The following is a 16058-nucleotide window of genomic DNA, read 5'->3' on the forward strand; positions in this document are numbered from 1 at the left end:
ACTTCCGAGCAGGTATACTTCTGAGATGTACCTACTCAAGGGCAGGCAGTTTGCAGAGAAAAGAAGAAAGACCATGGGGATTGCGCCATTCATATTTTGAATTAGACTTTGTGTTTGTATTCTCCGCAGGCTTCTTCGTAATTTCCATCATCTGGATTATGGGAAGCTTATTAACGGGATCGTTATTAGAATGTGCAGGGTTTTTTATGCCGAAGGAGCTCTTGTTGGACTTCTAAGTTTCAGCCAAACTAAAATTTTAGCTTAAGCTAGTTGCCTATGGATTTCTTGTTGGCAGTTCTCAGACCTCCCAATAGTAGAAAAATCGCCCACTATGCTTCAGAGTTTTGAGGTAATGACCCACATCGTTATCCACGTAACTGACAGGGTGGGGCTTTTGAACATAAAACTTAAAACCCCAGATAACCCTGTTGGACCATAAACACCACTTTTTTTTTTTATTGAAAACATCTCTTTCTAAAACTGACTTAAAAAAAAAAAATCCCTGGCTGGTGTGGCTCAGTGGATTGAGCTCTGGCCTGCAACCCAGGGGGTTGCTGGTTCAATTCCCAGTTGGGGCACATGCCTGGGTTGTGGGCTGGGTCCCCAGTGGGGGATGCATGGGAGGCAACCACACATGGATGTTTCTCTTCCTCTCTTTCTCCTTCTCTTCCCCTCTCTCTAAAAATAAATAAATAGAAATAAAAAAAGAAAAAAAGAAGACAATGCTAAGTAGAAAGAAGTTTAAAGGCATCGTGGCTTCTTTTGAATTTTACACCACCAGTTCCCTGTCGCTTGTAACTGCTCTCTGCTTCCAAAACTTGGATGCAGCAGAAAAAGAGCAGAAGTACTTGTTACTGACCTGAATTAGGATAAAAGGGAAAGAGACGATAAGATCACAGCCCCTCGGGTACTTTGTTTCTGGAAACATCATTTCCAGGCTACGCTTGAATCAGGCAAACACTGTCCTCCTCTCCCAGGATATCTTAAATGCCAACCCAACCAGACCAGGAGCCCATGGCCAGAACTAGGGTGTTACCCTTCTTGTAACTCTGGGCTAATGACACCCTCATGAACCATGGCCATTTTTCTTTCTAGAAAATTACTATGAAATGTTCTAGAAATATATACGAGCATAAAAATGATGACTATAAAAATAAAAAATACATAAAGATGTATGAAAATGTTGTAATATTTTAAGATGCACAGAAACTTGTTAAAAGAATCCAGAGAGGTCTCTAATTCCCTTCACTCAGTTTTTCCCCAAATTAACATCTCACATAACCATAGCACCTTGTCAGCATTAGGAAATTGGTTGGATACTGTGAAGCCAGTCCTAGACCTTATTTGGACTTTACACAGTGACATGAATTCTCTTTTGGGGGTGGATGTGAATATGCAGGAATGCATTAACCCCCTTTGTTAAGAGAGCAACTCTCAGCAACTCTCAGAAGGTGTGTCAGAGTCTTAGATCCTGTGGCTGACTGAAGAAGAGGGAGAGTCACATGCATTGATAAAGATCCTCTATATTAATTGCTTGATCCATACATGAACTAAAAAAATCAAGCAATCCTATATCAGGTGCCAACTGAAGATATGAAGACAGTGACACTGTGCTCCCAAAGAACTCACAGAAAGAGAAAAAAGTCACCACTGACAACCCAGCATGTTGTACACCTTAGGACATACAACGCAAACCAACATTTCTAAGTCCCTACAAGTGCCAGGCGTTCGCAACAAAGCAGTCAGTAAGGTAAGTCCAGAAGCCTCTCCTATGCTGTGGGTCTTACTGCTGAGTGGAAACAAGGCCATTAATGAGGAATGACCACAGAGTGCTCTAACAGGGGTGGGGGGCACAGAGGGGGTAGGTCCTGTCCAGATCAAGGGGTGTAGGAAAGAGGCTCAAAAACGTGTCATATAGCATCGGTCAGAATTTCAAGATGTTGACTTATGGGATCTGTGGACCAGCTCCCACTCCATTCCATGCAGAGCCCGCAGAACATCTTTAAGCTCTGCTACAGGACATTAGCAGACAGGTTGCTACCCCGAGAGCAGTCATTGTTCCTTAGAGCTGACTCAGAAGCTCTCTGACATCATATCTGATGTGACAGGTCTTCCCACTCACCCCTGGCGAGCCTGGCGCTGGCTCATGTAGGACATGGGTTGCAGAGGGCTCTGTTTTCTAGAAGTAAAGGGGAAGTGGTTCCCTAGAGCACGATTGGTAGCCAGGGCCAGACAAATAAAACATCGTGTGTTTCTTTATGAACAAATCGAGTGTCCTTATTCAAACTGTGACATCAATATCACCACCTAGCTTACTAAAAATATGATCATGCGCCTCTCCTGCCTAGTTGCTCTGCACTGGACGTCAGGTGGCATCCGACATTCCTCCTGTGGTCTACAAGGCCCTACGTGCTCTGGACCTACCTACGTATGTCCTCGGCCTCATCACATTCCGTCTCGCTTTCAGTTCTAGTGGTCCAGTCACGCAGGCCTGCTTGCTGGCTGTGTTCCACTCCAGAGCCTTTGCACATTCTGCTTCCAGAAATGCTTTCCTCCCTCCTCTCTATCTTCATTTATAATCTCATTCTTTTCTTAAAAAAGATTTTATTTATTTTTAGAGGTAGGAGAAGGGGAGGGAGAAAGAGAGGGAGAGAAACATTGATGTGTGAGAGATACATCCATCTGTTGCCTCTCACATGCCCCCAACTTGGAACCCGGCCCACAACCCAGGCATGTGCCCTGGCCAGGAATCGAACCGGTAACCCACTGGTTCACAGGCCAGTGCTCAATCCACTGAGCTACAATCTCATTCTTTAGGCTTCTATTGTAAGGCTTTCCAAATGGAAGCACTTGTTTATGTCAGGTCCCCACTAAGAGTCCCATTGCATGCTTCCTGATACTTCCTGCATGCCAGCTTACATTTGATGGTGTGTGACTATATGTGTGTGTGCCTTCGTTGAATGGTGGGTTCTGTGAAGGCAGCCATGCTGTGATCACTGCAAGGCTGCAGAAGTATGTATTGAATAAATTTTTAAATGATGGACACATGAATGAAATAATGACCCAACTCCTCCTTTCCTTTACAAGTATAGGTAGATGCCACATCTGGGATTTGGACACATGTATACATCCTTTGTTTTGGGCTCCTTTCTGGGGTCTGTTTTTTTTTTTTTTTCAAGTTCAGGCAGGAATAGTTTTTCATAGGAAATCACGGCTGGCGTGACTTTTGTCTCTGATTTTGCTTACACCAGTGGCTTCTACGTTGCATGTTTTATCTGACGTGGTTGTCATTTCAAGGCCAGTCCAATGAGGGGCAAACCATGGTCAGTCAGCTTCCTGTCCCTCGTCAAAGTGGTGGCCATTCTTTTGCAAAGAATAGCCCGCAGCCATCTCATTAACCTCAGGGCTCTGGGCGCGGCTCTTGGATGTGTTGGGGCCCTGGAAGTGGGAGGCGCTTCAGCAGACAGGTCTAGTACTCCCCACAAAGAGTGTGTGTCTGCCAGATTCTGGATGCAAAACCTCTCCTCCCTGGCTTCAAGTTGGGAAAGGCTGTTACTGGGATGAAGTAGGCTGGTTGGTGGAGATCAAATCAAAAAGGTGTTTGGAACAAGGATAGAAATAGAAGTCACGATCCCTACCCAGGAAGTGACCTTTGAGCTGATTCTAGGCTGTCGGTCAGGGTTGAGTTCACGCAATGGGAGAATGTGACATAGGTAAGAGCAGAGGGACCTGCATGCACAAAGGTCTTGGAGAGACATGTGCTAAAAAGACTCAGCAAAATCTCTGGAAAACTTGGGTACAGACCCATGTCTCTCTTTATTTATTTATTTATTTATTTATTTATTTATTTAATTTAATTTTAGAGAGAGGGGAAGGGAAAGGGAAAGAGAGGGTGAGAAATATCAATGTGTGGTTGCCTTTCACATGTGACCTAGTGGGGAACTGGCCCAGAACCTCGGCAAGTGCCCTGAGTGGGAATTGAACCAGCGACCCTTTGGTTTGTAGGCTGGTGCTCAATCCACTGAGCCACACCAGCCAGGGCAGATCCATGTCTCTTGAAAAGACTGGTCCTCAACCTGACCCTCAGATCTGAATGATCTGGATAACTTCTTCCACTCTGTGGCTACCTACTCAGTCTAGGCATATGTTTGTAATCAAATAGTGACGGTTTATTTTACATTGAGGTCAGTAGGCGACAGTGCAGTGTGAATTCCATCTCTTTCTTTGTAGGTTTTATCAAGGTGTATGTGTGTATGTGTCTGTGTTCCTCTTTACACTCACATTTCAATCTCGCCCAGATCACAAGACTTGTTTATGGAAAGAGCTGTGAAATTTTGCAGAGCAGCTGCTTATGGTGAATATGTAGGTAGTGATGAGGCAGCTTTTCCTGCCAGAAGGAGCTCAGATTTTGGAGTTAAAGGCCTGGGCCTTGATTCCAACCCTGCCTCTAACTTTAGAATGATAATAAAATTATTTGCCTCATTTACCTCATAGGATTACTTATATGATGTCATTTATATGATAGAACTTCCAAAATTATGAAGCACTCTAAACATGAGACATTAATTATTGTTATAGAATAAATGTACTCTTAAAAAAGTGACAACTAAGTCCTATAAATGTAGGAGAGGTTTCCCTAGGCTCAGCATCACTTGGAAGTTGACAATAGCATATTTCAAATATGGCCGCAATGTGGCAGCCAGACATTCAAACATTTCTAATTATGCCGCAGATTTATAATTTACACAGCGGTTCAATGTTGTAAAAATTAAAGAGGAGGTCAGCCCCCAAATTAAGACTGGTAAGAATTTTTGATTTTTAGCAAGAAAGGTATCAAGTGGATTTTCCAAAACTAGTTCTGGATAGCTCATGTGGTGTTATTTTTGGAAATTTTGTAACATTAGAATCGTTTTCCAGGATATAGTAAACCACTTTCCCAAAGGTTTTATTGAAGCAGGAAGTGACTAAGAGGGACTGGGAACAAATGCAAACACATTTTATAGGTAACAAAAGACCCTCTCTTTTAAATATAATGTAAAAATACAAGAAATCTCAAAATGCACATCCAGTTCAGAGTTAAGAAATTACTGAGAACCTTTGCCATTAAAGTGATGTTCTAGAAACTCAAATGAGATTTATGGTAAGGAGGAGAAGGCTGGATTGATTCAGACAACACACACCTCAGAAGTGTTTGGGGGGTGGCGCAAACTGGGTTATTGATGAGGGGCAGGAAATCAGAACAGTAATTAATATCTTGGTAAGCATTCCATGGTGAACCATTGTAGACCAACATCGATTTTTGGTTCTTATTGTTTTCTATTTCTATCTTTCCAATTGGGACACTTTTTTTGTCCATTTTCTCTCGAGACCCCCCGTGAGTAGAAAGAAAACAGAGATTAAAATATCGCAGAAGAAGAACACCGACCGCTTTGGAAATGCACCAGGTACATGTGACTGTATTCTTCGGCTGACTGGTCACAGCCTCCGTCAGCTGGTGTGTGGAAGAAGCTAAACAATGCGTTCTTGTCAAGTTATGAGATCAAAGTTTTGGATCTTGAAAAGTTAAGACTTTTGGTGGTGGGGGGAGGGTGCTGCAATCCACTTAAAAAATGGCTGTGTAATCCGCTGTGTAGGGCGGATTTCAACCACCCAGTACCCACTCTAGACTGAGAGGGTGCTCCGCAGCTGCCGGGGCAGATGAAGGATGCATTATGGGCAGCTGGAGTCTCCCTGGGAGCCAAGTCACCACAAGATGCTGATCCCGAGTGCTGCGGTCATTTGTCCTTTGTCACCTCAGCCACCCCACAGCAGCCCAGCAGCTAGATGGCTCCGAATGTCAGAGCCCCGCTCTCCCTACTCCCCCCTCCCAGAAATTTGTGTTTCTCCTCTATGGTGGAGAGTCCTTTGCGTGGAGGTTAGCCCACCGTGACAGGTTGCTTAAGTCAAGCCTCAGAATACACGCACTGCATCTTTAAGAAATAGTTTAGGTGTGAATCAGTAAATGTAGCAGACAAAGCAGCCATTTCTTCTGCATTCCTGCATACCCGGCAAGGTGAAAATAATAGAATAAACATCATATACTTCATTATGATATCGGTTTACACTTCCAGGGTACACACACACACACAAACGGGCCATTTCATCAAGCTAATTGCCTGATAGTGGAAGAGAGAGAACTTCAGCTATTAGTCTATTATGGGGCTTTTTTCTTAATCACAAATAGGGGCCGTGAGTCCCCAGGGGCGGGGAGGGGGTGTATTCTAATTTACCATTGAACTATGGATCAGAGCATCAATCTCGGGCAGCACTTTTACAGTGTAATTTTTGCAACATAACAAAGAAAAGAAGAAGAAGAAGAAGAAGGCCTAAGCTGAGCTTCAGCCTGAGCTGGAGATATTTCCAGGCTCAAGTTCAGGGTGGGAGGGAGAGGAGAAATGCCAGGGACATGAATATGCAGTGAGTGCTCATTAGCGGCCTAGCGCTGCCTTGACGAATGGCGCTCTCCCGGCCTGGTGCTGCCTAAACACGAATTTTATAACGACTCATTTATCATGACTTGTCACGGGCTTCTGTACTGTAGTTCCTTCCAGCTCACACACCTTTCCCCATTATGAGGGTGGAAATCTTCCCTTTTATTATTACGGTTTGCTTTTGTATTGACTTCTGGCTCTTCAAAGCAAGTGTTCAAATACGGCGACAGGCTAATGAGCGATTTCTGACTCGGAAGAGTTGAAGAACTCAAACTTGATTATTCATCCCATCTTCTCTACAGTTACATAATTAAAAAAAAAAAAGCCAGTCAGACTAAACTTTGGAAAACAATTCTTAATGTGTGAGCTTTGCTCACTGTAGTGTTCTGACACTGCCTTTTTTTAAAAAAGTTAACCCTGGTTGTCTTCATTATTAGTTTTAGTCCCTTTTTTGTACTTCAAGAACCTTTCTGTAGCTTAAAAAGAGGGCTCAAAAGTTTTGAGGTTTTTTTCCCCCAAACATCTTGGAGCCATGACAAAAAAAATGCATAATGTGGATGATTTTTAATGTTAGACTTACAAGTACGTGAGTTGGTTTCTCGTTAGGGACTCTTTCACACCAGGAGGAGGAAGGCTGGCCTGTTCTTTGACGACAGCTTCCCTGGATGTACATTTAACTAGTAGCAAAACACCACACGAGAGCAACCTGCCTGGGTGGGAACCACGAGGCCTGAGTATTTAGGAAGCACGGAAATGCTGCATGCAAAGGCCAGGAGAGCCTGTGACACCCTACCGGTTGGCCAAAATTCAGGTCTAAATTGGCGGAAGGGCCTTATCGTAATACAGACACAATCAATGGGCTGTACGATCACTCTGTTTATTTACCCAGAAGAGAGCACTCCTAAACCATGTCTCCATTCAGCACAGGGCGGAGGAGTACAAGGGAGCAGAGCGTGGTGTTGGTTTTGCAACCAACAGCGATAGTCATTCCCGAAATATCGTAAACGGTATTTGACCAGATCTTTCTGAGTGTGATTCTCTCTCTTGCACACTTGGGCTCCATAGGAGCACCAAGGTTACTTTTACATAGGAATCTTCATGTATTATTTATGCATACAATTAATGGTGAAATATTTCATGTATTAGCGATGATTTTATTTTTGTGTCCTCTTGCCATTCCAAAGTTCTTTCATCAGGCCCTCAGGCTCACTGGGGGCAGGATTCTTCGTCCTGGGGCTTACGGCTCAAGTGACTAGCTCTAGGTCACCCAGTTAGAAAACGGAAGTGCTAGGGCCCAGCATCTAGTGTCCACACCCCCAGGCCAGGGCTTCTACTTGCCCCAAGTCACTGGAGCAGAAACTCTTGCTAAAGGGTCATCTCTTTGGGGATTGAGTGATCAGTGACTAAGTTGGGAAAAGATCCCCACTGTGAAAACATGGTCCTCCCTTACCCTGGGGAGCCTGTTATTCTCCGGAACGACTTCCCAGAATTGAAATGAGCATATGCATGTCAATTAAAATTAAGTTGCCATTTCAACCATTTAAGTTGAATTATCCTTCATCATTTAGAAACACTGATAGGAAGCGTTTCTCAGCACAGAGGCGTGGGCACCGTTTTGAGTGGTGTTCTTGTGTTATGAGTCCACTGGGCATTATCATTTTTGTTTCTGGGGGAAAAAAAGACCCTTTGTCCCCACACCCCCCACCTTAAATGAATTAAATGGGAGGATTTTAAGAGATAATTTGGTGAAGAAGGAATTCAAATATTGGCAAATGATATTAAAGAACATGGTGATTATGATGGAGCAGATTAAGACTGTGTTTAGATGACACCAAACATCTGGAGGAAAATGGGAAAAATTAGTAAAATCCTTGATGTTTTGTTTACTTGACACCATACATCTGGATCTTTACAAACATCTGGGTTTTTCTCCCAGGTTTTATCTGGGTGTTTGGCATCAGGTATAGAAAGGTAAACACACACACACACACACACACACACACAAACCCCTTTAATATCATTATTACTGAGTTAGATAAAAATTACTGTATTTAATTAATCTACAAATATTAACTAATGATTCTATAGAACATAATATTTAATGAAGAAACTTTTCCACCAGGCAAATAAATACAGAAAGCTATAATTAGGTGATTTTAGAATAAAACTAGGCTTCAAGTGTAGTGAAATCTTGGTCATAGTTGACTGACAGTAATTTCCTTGGGCAAAAATCTTTCTGGTTCTCAGACAGCAAGATTCTCTCCTGGGGAGTAGTTTTTCCATGTGTTACGAGGATCCGTTAATTTATAATGTGTTTTGACAATAGTAAAATTTCGTAAACACTTAGTAACATAGGAGATACATCTAATAATAGACGTTTTCTTTGCCAAATGAATTATGCAGGCTGATAAAATCAGTGTCAACCCGCTCTGTAAGCAGCCTTCTGAAATGCCCGAGGCCGAACCCCGAAAAGGAATCAACTGAAGCAGGACTTCAAAGGCTTAGCTGCAATGAAAAGCACCTTATATGACTGACAATTTTTTTTGTAATCTCATCTAAAAAAAGTTATCATAATTATTGAATATTTCCTCTGTAGCTTATTCTCAATCCAATCAGTTATAATGAAAATAGTCTGCTGGCTTTTTCTATTCTCAAGTTTTCGAAATGATTAGCGCTTCCTTGAGATACTCCATTAATTGGACATACAACCCAGATGAAAAGCCCGAAACCCAAGAGTATATAAAAAAACATAAGGTTGTTGCAATTTAAGTGCCTTCAAAAGATCTAATTTGATTTTTAAAAGCAATTCTGCAGATGTGAAAATTAAAGGCAGGCAGAAACAAGCTACAGTTTAATGAATGTGTAGGTTAAGAAACATTTAGAGGTTCCCTAGCCTTATTCCAAATTTTTGAAAAAAAATTTAGCTGTTCGGTTGGAAAGATGGGGCCCACCACACAATCAAACTTGCCGAATTTTGTGGGTTGTTATTTCCATACCCAGTAAGACCTGACATATTTCTGAAGCAACGTGGTAATTCTGCCTGCGGCTTTCCAATCCCACTCCTTGTCACAATCAGATTTTAAATTCGAATAAAGGACAAGAGTCTCTCCCCTTGGTTTGTCTTAGCTGTTTCATCAATGAGCTCACCCTCTCCCACCACAAGCAAATTGTACACTTACTGCCACTTAAAAAAAAGAAAAAAGAAAAAAAAAAAAAACCCTTTCTACTGGCTCTAATGACATCTTCAGTCATTAATGAGTTAATAAAAATCTCGAAGTCATCTGGGGCTAGATAAGGAGGAAGAAAGGCCAGCATTGTACTGTAATGACAGGCTCCCGGCTGCCCTCTGAGATGTCATGGGTCAGTCATGTCAAGAATGTGTGTGTCCAATGATCTGCTGATTTTTATCAGCCAGCCCTCCAGCAGAAACTGACAGGGGCCAGTGTGGGCGTCCCGATGAATAAACAATGACTTTTTGGATTTCGGGGCCCGTGCAATAGAGTGAGGGGTTTATATATACTAAAACATGATGACATTAGCAATCAATATACCAATTACTGGACAAGTTATTGGAGGAGGCATTCACGGGGCTTCAGCCTCCCGGCCTTTTGAAGAGGCCTGGAGTTGGGAGACGCCCTGTGTGCGCGCGGGGCCTGATCTCAAAGGCGAGCCCTGCGTGTCTGGCTGAGGTAGTCCAGACCTGGATGTTTTGAATCGTTTGGGGAGTTTGTTAAAAATACAGATTCCGGAGTCTCCGTCCTAGAGATTCCATCTCAGGTGTCTGGGGTGGGCTGTGGGTGGGTGTTGGTAACAAAGGGTCAGGTGGCCTAGGGGGTGGGTGCTCGGCTGTAATTGCCAGACAGGAAGATTCAGCCTCACCTGGGAGCTGCCAGTTCTTAGGCCCCATCCCCAGACCTGCTGAGCCAGACACTCAGTGGGGTGGGGGGCAGGTGAGGCTCAGAGATCTGGGTTAGAACACAGCCTCCGGGTGGTTATGCCATGTCCTCCAGAAGTTTGGGAAGCAAGGCAGTAGAGCAGAGGCCTTTGCCGAAGGGTTGTGACTCCGGGGTATCATCTGTCACCTCCGAGCCTCCTCGTGGGTAATTTGTTACTCACACTAGTTAAGAGCTGACGTGTGCAAAGAGTTTATTTAAAACATTAACTGACAGTAGATCCCAGCTCATCTCCACAATCCTATCACTCTCATTAGCTTACACACTGCCAGGTTTTCCTGAAGGATCTTTTGTTTCCATATATATATATATATATATATATATATTCATTGATTTTCAGAGAGAAACATTGATTTGTTGTTCCACTTATTGATGCACTCATTGGTTACTTCTGGTACGTGCCCTGACTGGGGATTGAACCCGCAACTTTGGCGTATCTGCACGATGCTCTAACCAACTGAGCCACCCAGCCAGAGCCTTCCTGAGTGATCTGATACTTGAGTGACTTTGCTTATAGAAAGGGAAGATTAAACATGGCTTTAGTTTATTATTAAAAATAGAAAGGGAAAGTGGATTTGTTGGTAATTGTCAAGGATGAAAGAGAATCTGTAAGTAAAATCAATGCAGGTGAAGCATGTCCTTACTAATAACTGTAACTGTTATTTGCTTGGGCATTCAACGCCCACAGGCTCTTGTATTGTGGGTGAGATTGACTTAAAACAAAAACAGCTGCAGAACAAGCAAGTGGCTCAAACATGCGTGGCCCAGGGCTGGCCTGTCACAGGGAGAGGGACGGCGAAGTCCTTCTGGAGCTGAGGCTAGGGATTTCTCTGATGTTGGCTGAGAACCTTACTGAAGGGACATCCCCGAGTTTGCAAAACTTTCAAAAGAGGTGGGCGAATCTGCCAGCCGCGCAGGAGGCTTAAATCCGCGTTTCTCAGAGTATGTTGCAGAGCACAATCCCAAGGGTCTAAGCCTTAATCATAATTCAGAAAAAACATCTGGGGTCAAGTGAGAAACTCTCAGTTACACCGAGTTAAATTGGGTTGTTCGAAGTGCTGGCCTGTAACACAGGCCTATGCACTAGGAGAGGGTTGCTCATCTGATCAGTAAAATCCCTTTATAAAGAGCAATCTTGTAAAGCCAGTGTTCTGAGGAGTACAATTGAAGAAACAGGGATTCAATTCTTTTAAGATGGCACACGCCGGCAGGTAGGAGATGCTAGTAATTCTACATGTTGTATAATAAGGAATGTCTTTCTTTGTTATCATTTGTGAAACCCTCTGTGTCTGGCGTCAACATTAATTATGTGGTGGCTTGAAGCCATCAGGAAGGTCCAGGCAACATCACCAAAGAGTTAAATAAGTTGTCCAGCTGTTGATGGTCTGGTTGAATCATCCCTGAATTGTTGGCATAGCTCCCAGAACAGGTACTCATTAAAAAAAAAAAAAAAATCAAACAGACCTGGATTCTACCAGTGAGATTACACTGTATTTTCACAAAGGAGAGATAAGTCCATTGCAACTCCTTGCAAGCACCTAGAAACGTCCTAGGAAAGCAGGCGTGTACCTAGGCTGCTGTTGGAAACTCCTTCCTGCTCCGTCCCCCGTGCCGTGACAGCCCCTGGTTATGTCCCCATCCCTGGGTTCCAGAGTGCTGGGCTGTAGCAGCACCTGCATTCCCACACTGGCCATTCCTGAAGGTGAGAGGACACGGTGACATGGACTTCAGAGGTCAGGCCAGTAAGACCTGAAGAGCGTCCTTAGCTGTCCCACACCCCCTCTGGAAGCGTTTGCCAGAGCCCTGTGTGAACGCCAAATGTTAATTCTTGCTGGGGACATGATGTCTTCTAAACGTTATGAAAGAATATCATTTTCCTGTAGCACTGAAGGTACTTTTCAGGCCATGTTAAGAAAGGGATTAGTTTTCCCAGTTAACATCTGTAGGTCACATGTTTGCCTATAAATCCCGTCTTTGCTAAAATCCGCCCCCCAGTTGTTGCACAAGCCTTGGAAGGGAGAAGAGAACGCGCCTGAAAGATGTGGAAAGATGAAAAATAAACAAACGAAACGACCTAAAAATAAAACAACCCCCACCACCCGCGCTAATAGTTCTCATCTTTTCTGCATAGTCCTGCGAGTCTGTGCAAGACTCCGAACTCATGAGGACGTGTCTCTGAACTAAAAATAATAGAGCAGCTTTGGGGAGGTCTGCGAGCCGTGTTTTCCCCTCCTTTGTAAATACACGCTTGTTGACGTTCCATGTCCTCCCAGGTTGGGAGACGCAGGCGCTGGCAGGAGGGGACCCCACACCCTTGTAAGAAAAGAGCAGGTCCGGTAGAGTGCACCGAGGTCTACCCGCCGCTCGGCTCCTCTGGCCCGTTGAGGAGTTGAATATTTCTCCCCTTTCTATTCTTTGAAATGTTTTGAATTAAAATAGCTTACTCAAGGTCACCGAAGGCATATGGTCCTGCTCAAAACTTTAAACAAAACATTAGTTTTTACAACCTTTTGTAATTTGGTATTGTATACAACACGGTTATCTGCAGAGTTTCTGTAATCTTTTCAGTGGGTGACAGAAATATGAGAAGCGAATTTATAAGCCATTTAGCGAAGCATTTAATCAATTTCATGCATAGGAAATAACTCCGATTGCTCTGCTTTATCAATCTTTCTCTCCAGGAGAACTCGCTCCAGTCCCCGGGATCTCCAAACGCTGGCTGGGGGTGAAGGTGGGGGTGGGGACAGGATGGGCCGATCGCAGGGCAGAGGTGGGGAGGGTGGAGCATGCGCACAGGCTCGACTTGAAAAAAGTCAGGGGCTTCTGAGATCTGCCTAAGAGGGTCTCCAGCATCTCGGGGCCTGCTGAAGGAGGCTGCTAGTGTATTTCAGCAAGAAAGCACGGAGCTAATGTTTAGAGAAGTTTTCAAGGCCTTTTTTCACTGCGAAGTTATTCATTAAACACCCTTTTCCCAGAGCGACGCTCCCGTGCCCAGCAGGGCCCACTGCATTCTACTTTAGGCTCACAAAATTACATATATATTTTAAAAACCCCGTTTCAGTGGTTATTACTTTTAAAACACATGAAAAAGAAAACGACTTACATTAAAACTTACTTCTGAATTAAGGAGTTGAAGCCACATGACCCAAATAACTAGAAATCCACCAAAGTGGCCTGTTACAAGTATTTGAGCTTTTCTTCCGACTCTTTGAATGGTCTCCGAGGGTTCATGTTCCGATTCTTTTTCAAATTGCTTAAAAGATTAATCCAGCTCTTGGCTACACAGCGGGTTAATATTTTCTTTTCTGTCACGTGCCAGAGTCCCTGTTCTAACACTTTCCCCCAAACACCAAGTTCTTAAATGAGAAAGTCCTAAGGGAAGAGAAGAGGATTTTGCCACAATCACTACCTGCTAAACTACATTAAAATCGCATTAGCTCTACCTTGTCCTCTAAAACTGAAACTGAGAGTGAGGTATTGTAGACATAGTTTCTATTTTAGAATATAATTTGCTTTCATTTATTTCCAAACCTTGAAAGGTATTTCAGGGAATAAATCCCAACCGAGAGGTTATTTAGTTTGGATTTTAAGGCAGCTCCGTTCAAGGAGCTCATCTTGGGCAGGTACGACGTTTTACATACCTTTGAATGTTGACATGAGTAGAGATGCTCTTTCCTTGCTGATTCAAAGGGATGCCATTTGATAATTTATTTTGCCACATTATCAAGCTGAGGGGGATGCACAGTTATATTGACCAAAATAGACTTGGTAATCCTGCCTACGACTGGTAGTTCTAAAGGAGATCAGCTAACAGGAGGTGTGCTTGTCTATCTGTCTGTCTACCTACCATCCATCCATCCATTTGCCTATTATCTGCCTACTTATCATTTACTCACCCATCCATCCTCTATCTATCTATCACGATTCAACTAATAACTCCTGAGTTAACCGGTGCCTCACTGACTTAAAAAAAAAGTTATTTTAGAGGAAAGATGCCTTTGATATGCTATTTGCAAAAGCAATTCCTGAGGACCAAAGAATTTTAAATTTTCAAATAAACTTTGAAACACAGGCCAATGAGCATACACTTACTCTCCCTGTAAATAAGGAAGTTTTGGAGGACAAGACTAAAGTCCCCCTTGCCTTGCTAGCTCAGCAGCTCTTTCCACCTCCCTGGCTATGACCTATGTTAGCAGAGGTGTGTACCTTTCTAGTCCTTTTCCATCTGAACAAACCTCTAAAATGTGCCATATTGGAAGTATCATTGTGCACTTGATGTTTTTAGGCACCAGTGCTTCCAGAATTCCAACAGTATGGCTAGGCCACTGCTCCAACAAAATTGGAGCTATCCCACTACCTGATATTGAACTATACTACACAGCCATAGTAATCAAAACAGCATGGCACTGGCCTAAAAATGGAAGCATAGATCAATGGAACAGAATAAAGAGCCCGGGAATAAACCCATGCCTTTATGGTGAGTTAATCTATGACAAAGGGGGCAAGAACATACAGTGGGGTAAGGATAGTCTGTTCAGTAAATGGTGTTAGAAAAATTTGGCAGATACATGCAAGAAAAAGAAACTAGACCACCTACTTATGCCACACACAAGAATAAATTCAAAATGGATTAAAGACTTAGATATAAGACTTAAAACCATAAAACTCCTAGAAAACACAGGCACAGGCATCTCTGACATCTGTGTTAGCAATAATTTGTTCTGCTATATCTCCTCAGGCAAGAAAAAAGAAATGAAACCTCATTAAACTAAAAAGTTTTTGCATGGCAAAGGAAACCGTCAACAAAATGAACAAGACCTACCGAATGGGCCCCCTTTTCCTTTTTTTAAAAGAATAACTGCCAAATATTGGGATTGGATCTCTAAAACTTCTAAAGCTGGCTTTGAGAATTTATTTCTAATAGTGAATAACTGGAAGTCAACTATATATGTAGTTTGATTACAGATTCATAGCACGTCGACATTGCAATGTCATATAGGCTTTAAAATGCTACGAAGTCTCTATAGCAAAATTGAAAAGATGTTCTTGAAATACTCTTTAGGAAAGTTAAGAGGCAAACTCATATGTAAACTTAACTTTATATGAATATGGACCATGAACTTGTAGACTTGCGAGTAATTCCATTTCCTGAGAATGGGTTTGAATGTTCTAATAAGGACTGGGTATGAAAATCCGAACGTTACCCTAGCTGCGTGGCTCCTACATGAGTGGTGAATGTTGGACCCGAGGAGCAAATTCCTTCTCCCTTTACCCCAAGACGCCAGCCGGAGGAGGGCTTCCCCTAAACAGGGAAGCGTACACATCACATTTACACACAGGGAGGCCCCCTCCCCCATACCACTCAAGCAGCCTGGTTGGAACAAACAGGGTGGAGGCTTCAGCACAGGGTAGAACTCACTGTCCCTTTCCCGGCCCCCATGAGCACACCTGCCTCTCCTGGTCTTGGTGGGCTGATTGTTTTCCACAAAGAAAACTAGCTGATGGGGCTGCCGAAGTGTTGGGACAAACTGCTGGCCATTGAGAGGTGTGTGAATGCTGATCTCCTTCCCAGGATATTCCGAAGGTGAATTTTGGAAAGGCTGGAAATGCTTGATAGCCCACAAAGGACACGCTG

Source organism: Desmodus rotundus, chromosome 10 (assembly GCF_022682495.2).
Source record: "Desmodus rotundus isolate HL8 chromosome 10, HLdesRot8A.1, whole genome shotgun sequence".
Classification (NCBI taxonomy): Eukaryota; Metazoa; Chordata; class Mammalia; order Chiroptera; family Phyllostomidae; genus Desmodus; species Desmodus rotundus.